This window comes from Tachyglossus aculeatus, chromosome 20 (assembly GCF_015852505.1).
Source record: "Tachyglossus aculeatus isolate mTacAcu1 chromosome 20, mTacAcu1.pri, whole genome shotgun sequence".
Lineage (NCBI taxonomy): Eukaryota > Metazoa > Chordata > Mammalia > Monotremata > Tachyglossidae > Tachyglossus > Tachyglossus aculeatus.
Window position 1 is genome coordinate 18,257,978 of NC_052085.1, and position 9,164 is coordinate 18,267,141.

Genomic DNA, 9,164 nt, shown 5'->3' on the forward strand with positions numbered 1-9,164 from the left:
ATAAGAGGAGAACCAGGAGAGGACAGAGTCTGTGAAGCCAATGTTGTATAGCGTGTTGAGAGGAAGGGGGTTGTCCACAGTGTCGAAGGCAGCTGAGCGGTCGAGGAGGATTAGGATAGAGTAGGAGCCGTTGGATTTGGCAAGCAGGAGGTCATTGGTGACCTTTGAGAGGGCAGTTTCCGTGGAATGTAGGGGACGGAAGCCAGACTGGAGGGGGTCGAGGAGAGAGTTGGCGTTGAGGAATTCGAGGCAGCGCGTGTAGACAACTCGTTCAAGGAGTTTGGAAAGGAATGCTAGCAGGGAGATAGGATGATAACTAGGAGGTGTGGTGGGGTCAAGACAGGGTTTTTTTAGGATGGGAGAGACGCGGGCATGTTTGAAGGCAGAGGAGAAGGAACCAGTGGAGAGTGAGTGGTTGAAGATGGAAGTTAAGGAGGGGAGAAGGGACGAGAGATTTCATAAGATGAGAGGGAGTGGGGTGAGAAGCACAGATGGCCGGAGTAGCACTTGAGAGGAGGGAGGAGATCTCATCTGAGTATACTGCTGGGAGGGATAGTAGCAGAGAGCGTTGAGAGCCGGGGTGTTGAAGAACGTGGGGGGGGGGGGGTAACTTTGGGGAGCTCAGACCTGATGGATTTAATTTTATTAGTGAAGTAGGAGGCCAGATCGTTGGAGGTGAGGGAAGGACGAGGGGGAGGAACCGGGGGCCTGAAAAGGGAGTTATATGTACGGAAGAGCTGACCGGGATGATGGGCATGGGTGTCAATAAGGGAGGAGAAATAGTTTTGTCTGGCAGAGGAGAGGGCAGGGTTAAGGCAGGAAAGGATAAACTTGAAGTGAATGAGGTTGGCTTAGCGTTTAGACTTTCGCCAGCAGCGTTCAGCAGCTCGAGCATAAGAGCAAAGAAGGCGGACAGTGGCAGTGATCCAGGGTTGAGGGTTAGTGGTACGAGATCGGCGAAGGGAAAGGGGAGTGACGAAGTCGAGCTGTGTAGACAGGGTAGAGTTGAGAGCAGTAATCTGATCATCAAGATTGAGTAGAGAGGAAAGGGAGGCGAGATGGGGTGTGAGGCTCTCAGAAAGACGGATGGGTCAAAAGAGTGGAGGTCTCTGTGAGGAAGTAATATAGATTTACAGGGGAAAGGAGTGTGAGTGAAAGAGGCAGGTGAAAAGGTTATGATCAGAGAGAGGGATTTCAGAGTTGGTGAGGATGGAGACAGTGCAGCGGTAGGAGATGATGAGGTCGAGGGTGTGACCAAGTTGGTGAGTGGGTGAGGTGGGGTGGAGCAAGAGTTTGGCAGCGTCAAGGAGAGATAGAAGGTGGGCGGCAGAGGAGTCACCAGGAATATCCATGTGGATGTTGAATTCTCCGAGGATCAGAGTGGGCATGGAAAAGGAGAGAAGGAAGGTGAGGAAGGCGTCAAAATCGTTAAAGAAGTTGGAGGTGGGGCCGGGGGGCGGTAGATGACGGCTACAACAATCTGGAGTGGGTGGTAGAGACGAATAATGTGGGCTTCAAATGAAGGAAAGGGAAGGGAAGGGGGAGGGATAGCGCAAAAGCGACATTGTGGGGTGAGAAGGAAACTGACACCTCCTCCTTTTCCGGTGAGTCTGGGGGAGTGGGAGAAGAAGAGGCCTCCACTGGAGAGAGCAGCAGAAGAGACCGTGTCGTCCGGAGACAGCCATGTTTCAGTTAGGGCGAGGAGGAGTACAGACCTGGAAAGGAATAGGTCCAGGATGAAAAAGAGCTTACTTATAACGGAGCGGGGGTTCCAGAGGCCACACTTGGCAGCAGCTGTGGAGGCAGGGGAGGGAGGGGGAAGGGTGTGCGGGGTGGGGAAGGTTTGAATTGGGATGAGTTGGCGGGGGCCTAGGCGGGGAGAGTGGGAAGAGGGGTGGCGATGGGAAAGGAGAACTGGGATGGGGTGGGGGCTGGGACGAGGGGAGGGAGGGGGCTGGGAGGGAGGAGTTGAGGATTGGTGATTGTACAGAGGGATCCTGGGTAGGGGGTGAGGGGGAGCGGTGGTGGAGGGGGGAGGCCAATATTGATTACATTCCTCACAAAAGGGAAGTTCAATCAATTGCACCTAAACATTTAAATAATTCAATTCGCCTCGTGGAATAAATTTTATATAAAACTCAGGCTTTCTGTCCTCGGCGTCTCACTCTCTCGCTATGCCAATTACCGAACGAACCCATCCCCGGACGACAGGTGTCACTCGCCTTGATGGCCTCCCAGCCTCCTCTCTTTCCCTACTCCAGTCCACATTTCACTCTGCATCCTGGATCATTTTTTTCTACAAAAATGTTTGGATCATGTTTCCCTTCTCCTCAAAAACCTCCAGTGGTCATCCATCCACCTGCACATCAAACAGAAACTCCTCACCATTGGCTTTAAAGCACGGAATAATCTTGCCCGCCCCCCCCACCTCACCTCGCTACTCTTCTAATATAACTCGCTCCTCTAATGCCAGCGTTCTCACTGTACTTCATTCTCATCCATCTCACCACCAACCTCTCACCCATGTCCTGCATCTGGACTAGAACGCCTTCCCTCCTCATAGCTGACGGAAAATGACTCTGCCCCCTCTTCAAAACCTGATTGGAGGCACATCTCTTCGTGGGGTCCTTCCCTGACTAAGCCCTACTTCCCTCTTCTCCCACTCCCATCTATATCACCCTTCACTCATCTTCTCTCCTAGCCCCACGGCACTTAGCTACATATCTGTAATTTATTTTTTTATTTTAATGTCTGTCTGCCCCTCTAGACTGTAAGCTCATTTTGAGAAGGGGATGTGTCTGTGGGTGTCCCACCTCGGAAAGAGCCCAACCCCGGCCCCCTCCCATGAGTCCAAACGATGTCGTTGGGAAAAACCATTTCTGTCTGGGGATTCCGGGTTTTCGATTTTGGAAATTCCCGCCGTGCGGCCTGGAGGTCTTGGGGATGGGGAAGGGGACTTGCTCCCCAGCCCCCTGCGCCCCCTGCGCCCCCTCCCCCCACCCCGCCTCAGTGACCCCGACCGTCCCCCTCGAGCAGAAGCCCCTTCTCCTCTCGGGCCTCGCCCTCCCCATCCTCCTGCAGAGGGCGCTCCAGCCTCCTGTTCCTCCCCCCGCCGCCGCCTCCTCCGCTTGGAGTGCGCGCCCCAGCCCGGCCCCCGCGGGAACCCGCCACGGACCCCCAAAGCCCGCGGGGTGCTTGGGCCCGAGGGCGGCAGGAGCCGGGGGGTATGGGGATCGCAACGGCCGGGGTTCGCCCCAAACCCCCGTACGTTAGACAACACGGCGGCAACAGGCGGCAGCAGGGGGAGCAGGAGAAGGAGGCACCGCGGCGGCTGAGGTGGACTGCAATTCCGACCTCCGCCTCCAGGGGTCACACTTAGCCCCGTCCAAGACCGGAGCCGCCCGAAGCGCTCGTGCCACTCGCTTGCTCCCTGGCCGCTTAGCGCATGCTCCAGCTCCTCGCTTTCGGCCCGCGCCCCCTCCTCGCACTGTCCTTGGCCGATGCGCGCCCGCTCTGCTGCTCGTCCTCATCAGCTTCAGGCGCGCACCCGTCTGGCTCCTCGCGCCCGCACACCCCGGGACTCGCCACGTGCCGCTGGCCGCTCGCGGGGAGAAGCGTTGGAAGCTCGGGAGAGGAGGGTCTGCGGGGCGGGGGAGCGCCAAGGTGCCGCAGCGTTTATTAATATTATTATTATTACTGTTTATAACAATAATGATAATAATAACTATAGTACTTGTAAGCCCTAATTTTGTACCAAGCGTTGTTTTAGGTGCTGGGGCAGATGCAAGTTAATCAGTTTGTACACAGTCTCAGTGCCACCTGGGGCTCACACTCTTATTCCCATTTTACAGATGAGGTGACTGAGGCACGTATAAGTGAAGTGACATCCAAGATCACCCAGCACTCATGTGGCGGAAGAATTTACTCTTCCCAGAGGAGGATGAGGGGAAGGGAAGGTGGGGTAAATTGGAGAGAAGAAGGAGGAAAGGGGAAGGGAGGGACGGGACTTCCAACTTGCTGAAGGAGCTGGGAGGCTGTGTGGTGCGGCAGGGATGTGGCGGGCCTGGCGAGCTCCCCACAGGAGAGGACCAAAGTCCTACTACTACACTGGCCCTATTTCTGACAAGCCACAACCCCAATTAACAATTAGCTAACAATAATAATACTTGTGATATCTGTTAAGAGTTTACTATGTGCCAAGCACTGTACTAAGCGCTGGGGTAGATACAAGACAATCGGGTCTGACACAGTCCAGGACCCACATAGGGTTCTCTGTCTCAATCCCCATTTTGCAGTTATGAAAACTGAGGCACAAAGAAATGAATTGCCTTAGGTCACATAGCAGAAAATTGGCAGAGGCGGGATTAGAACCCAGAAACGTCTACTCTCAGGCCCATATTCGCTCCACTAAGATTTATATTGTACTCTCCCAAGCGCTTAGTACAGTGCTTGGCACGCAGTAAGCGCTCCATTCATTCATTCATTCTATTGTATTTATTGAGGGCTTACTGTATAAAGAGTACTGCACTAAGAGCTTGGGAAAGTACAATATAGCATTAGAGGCAATCCCTGCCCACAACGAGCTCACAGTCTAGAGGAGTGGAGACAGACATTAATACAAATAAACAGACATCAATACAAATAAATAACATTACAGATATATACATAGGTGCTGTAGGGCAGAGAGAGGGGGAAGAGCAAAGGGAGCAAGTCAGGGTGATGCAGAAGGGAGCGGTAGATGAGGAAAAGTGGGCCTTAGTTTTGGAAGGCGTCCTGGAGGAGATGTGCCTTCAGTAAGGTTTTGAAGGCGGGGAGATTAATTGTCTGGCATATATGAGGAGGGAGAACATTCCAGGCCAGTGGTAGGACTTAGTCCAGGGGTCGGCGCCGAGACAAGAGAGGTTGAGGCACGGTGAGAAGGTTAGCACCTGAGTAGTGAAGTGTTCAGGCTGGGTTGTAGAAGGATATGAGGGGGCAAGGTGATGGAGCCCTCTAAAGCGAATGTTGAGGAGTTTTTGTTTGATACGGAGATGGATAGACAACTGGAGATTTTTGAGGAGAGGGGTGATGTGTCCTGAACGTTTCTGTAGAAAGATAATCTGGGCGGTGGAGTGAAGTATGGACAGGAGTGGGGAGAGGCAGGATGTTGGGAAATCAGCAAGGAGGCTGATGCAATAATCTAGGCGGGATAGGATGGGTGATTGTTTTAACATGGTAGCAGTTTGGACGGGCAGATTTTAGCGATATGAAGGTGAGACCGATAAGATTTGGTGACGGATTGAATATGTGGGTTGAATGAGAGGAGTCAAGGTTAATGCCAAGGTTAGGAGCCTGTGAGGCGGGAAGGATGATGGACTGTCTACAGTGACGAGAAAGTCCAGGAGAAGACAGAGTTTGGGTGGGAAGATAAAGAGCTCTGTTTCGGGCATGTTAAATTTGAGATGACGGGAGAACATCCAAGTAGAGATGTCTTGAAGGCTCAATAAAGACGACTGCATGAATGAAAATGCACGTAAATGTTGTGGGGTTTGGAGGGGGAGGAATAAAGGGAACAGGTCAGGACGACACGGAAGGGAATATGAGAAGAGGAAAGGAGGGCTTAGTCAGGGAAGCCCTCTTGAAGAAGATGGGCCTTCACTAAGGTTTTGAAGTCCAGGAGAGGACAGTTTGGGTGAGAAGATAAGGAGCTCTGTTTTGGGCATGTTAAATTTAAGATGAAGGGAGAACATCCAAGTAGAGATGTCTTGAAGGCAATCAGGCTCAATAAATACGACTGAATGAATGAAAGTGCACGTAAGTGCTGTGAGGTTTGGAGGGGGAGGAATAAAGGGAACAGGTCAGGATGACACAGAAGGGAATATGAGAAGAGGAAAGGAGGGCTTAGTCAGGGAAGCCCTCTTGAAGAAGATGAGCCTTCACTAAGGTTTTGAAGACTGGCAGAGCAATGATCTGTAGGATATGAAAAGGACCACTCACAACAGAAAATCTTAGTGTATGTCTTCAGCAATATGATAATCCACTGAAAAATACCGCCTACCTGTACAAAGATTAAATAACAGTGAATGAGGCATTTGGTGTCGTGCAGTAAGCTAACTCCATCCACAGCAGTTAAGAACAATTATTTTCCTCATCGTTCTCTCATTCCACAATAGATTATTAGTAACTGATGCCAGGTTACTGCATGTCTTTGTACAACCTCAAAAATCTAGTTTTGTTGCAGCAGTAGCGTTCTCCTTATGGCTGTGTCACACACAGTCCTTCTCAGTGACTGTTTTCATGACCTGCCACGATATACAAATTTTTAACACCTGTAAAATCATCAGTTCACTTTCTTCCTTAATTTGAAAAACACTGTGGGAACAACGAGGTCAGGTATTCATTCATTCAATCTATCGTATTTATTGAGCGCTTAATGTGTGCAGAGCACTGTACTAAGCGCTTGGGAAGGACAAGTTGGCAACATATAGAGACGGTCCCTACCCAACAGCGGGCTCACAGTCTAGAAGGGGGAGACAGACAACAAAACAAAACATATTAATAAGATAAAATAAATAGAATAAATATATACAAATAAAATAAATAAATAAATAAATAGACTAATACGTACAAACATATACATATATACATATATACAGGTGCTGTGGGGAGGGGAAGGAGGTAAGGTGTGGGAGATGGGGAGGGGGAGGAGGGGGAGAGGAAAGAGGGGGCTCAGTCTGGGAAGGCCTCCTGGAGGAGGTGAGCTCTCACTAGGGCTTTGAAGGGAGGAAGAGAGCTAGCTTGGCGGATGTGAGAAGGGAGGGCATTTCAGGCCAGGGGGAGGACGTGGGCTGGGGGTCGACGGCGGGACAGGCGAGAACGAGGTATCTCTGGGAGAAGGCAGGGTGCTGGAGGTGGCGGCTGGGTCTGAGTGAAACAAAATTTCCACAAAAGAAAAGATGAAAGGGAAAAGCATCATATGACTTGAGCTGAGAAATTCCAGGGAAATGGTAAAAATCTGAGAGCTGGCTGCACAGAAACCAAGGATTGAAATTGACCTGCTCTCCTGCCTAACCCATTGCTATGACTGCTCAGATCAGGACTAAGGGTGAGGCAGCTTATGGGAAATGCTGATAGCAGTAATACTGAAAATATTTTTTTTTCTCTACGTAAACATGCCTTTAAAGTTTCTGAAGGTCTTTCACATCACCTATCTCATTTTGTTGTCACAGCGCCCCGGTCAGGTAGGGAGACGTAAGTGGTGTGATGTCTACTTCGTGGTTGACCAAAGTGAGTCCCAGAGAGTTTGAGTGAGATACCCAAGGTCACTAAGCAGGCTGGATCTCCTAACTCCTGTTCCCTTGTTCTTTCCACTAGACCACGCAATAATACCCGTGTTGCGCTACATCTCGATGCCTCCGGACTCGAGACTCCGGACTCTGCTTCCCAGATTACTTTTATAAATCATCGTTCTTCCCACCTCTCCACTCCCCTCAAAAACTTCCAATTACTGCAGAGCGAGGCACAGGGCTTTGGTTGGTATTAGAAAAGTGAAGTGTGTGGGCTGAATTGTAGTGGGAGAGGAGTGAGGATGTGAGAGAGAGTGATCTGAATGAGTGCCTTGAATCCAACATTGAAGAATTTCACCTTGGTAAGGAAATAGTTGTGCAACCATTGAGGAAGCCTTTGAAGAGTGGGGAGGAGGACACAGGTCATTGCTTTAAAAAAATCCAGGCAGTAAAGTGAAGTCTGAGAAGCAGCGTGGCCTAATGCAAAGGGCAAAGGCCTGGTAATCAGAAGACCTGGTTCTAATCCCACTAGGCTGCCTGTATGACTTAGGGTGAGTCACTTAATTTCTTTGTGTCTCAATGTCTTCATTTGCGAAATGGGGATTCATTCATTCATTCATTCAATTGTATTTATTATTTGCTGTGTGCAGAGCGTTATACTAAGCGCTTGGAAAGTACAATTTGGCAACAGATAATCCCTGTGAGACAACAGGCTCACAGTCTAGAAAGGGGGAAACAGGCAACAAAACAAAACAAGTAGACGGGTATCATTGGCATCAATATAAGTGAATGGAATTATAGATATATACACATCATTAATGAACTAAATAGAATAATAAATATGTATACATATATGTATATATTCAAGTGCTGTGGTGCGGGGAGGGGGTAGAGCAGAGGGAGGGAGTTGAGGCAATGGAGAGGGGAGGAGGAGCAGAGGTAAGGGGGCGGCTTAGTCTGGGAGGAGCTCCTGCAGGAGGTGAGCTTTTAGTGGGGCATTGAAGCGGGGAGGTGCGATGTTGGCGGGTGTGAGGAGGGAGGGCATTCCAGGCAGGAGATGGGATGTGCCCCAGGGGTCGACGGTGGAACAGGCGAGAACGAGGTGCAGTGAGGAAATTGGCAGTAAAGGGGCGGAGTGTGTGGGCTGGGCTTTAGAAGGAGAGAAGGGAGGTGAGGTAGGAGGGGGAGAGGTGATGCAGAGCTTTTAAGCCAATAGTGAGGAGGTTTTGTTTGATTCAAAGGTTGATAGGCAACCACTGGAGATTTTTGAGGAGCGAAGTGACATGCCCAGAACGTTTCTGTAGAAAGATAATCTGAGCAACAGAGTGAAGTATAGACTGAAGTGGGGAGAGACAGGGGGTTACCCTCTCTTTCATACTTAGACTGAGAGTCCCATGTGGGAAAGGGACTAATTGTGGTATTTTGTAAGCACTTACCCTAGGCACTGTAGTAAGCACTGGAGAAGATACAAGGTACTTGGGTTGGGCACAGATCCTGTCCTGCATGGGGCTCACAAGGGCTTAATCCCCACTTTACAGATGAAGTAAGAGGCATAAAGAAGCAAAGTGACTTGCCCAAGTTCACACAGCAGACAAATGTCTAACCTGATTATCTTGTTTCTGCTACCGAGCTTAGTACAGTGCTGGGCCGAGTAAGTACTTAACAAATGCCAAACTTAGAATCAATTATTTTTATTGTTTTCATTATTGTTATTGATGTTATTTATGAAACGGATGGGATGAGGTTTATGGGCAGGGACGTCGATGAGGAGGGTGATGCAGTCATCAAGACAGATGTTGTGCCAGTGTGGTACCAGCATGGATGGAGATGAAAATGTGGATATTTGAGATGTTATTTGAAGACAGATTTGAAAGGACAGTTTGGAAAATGACTGAATAT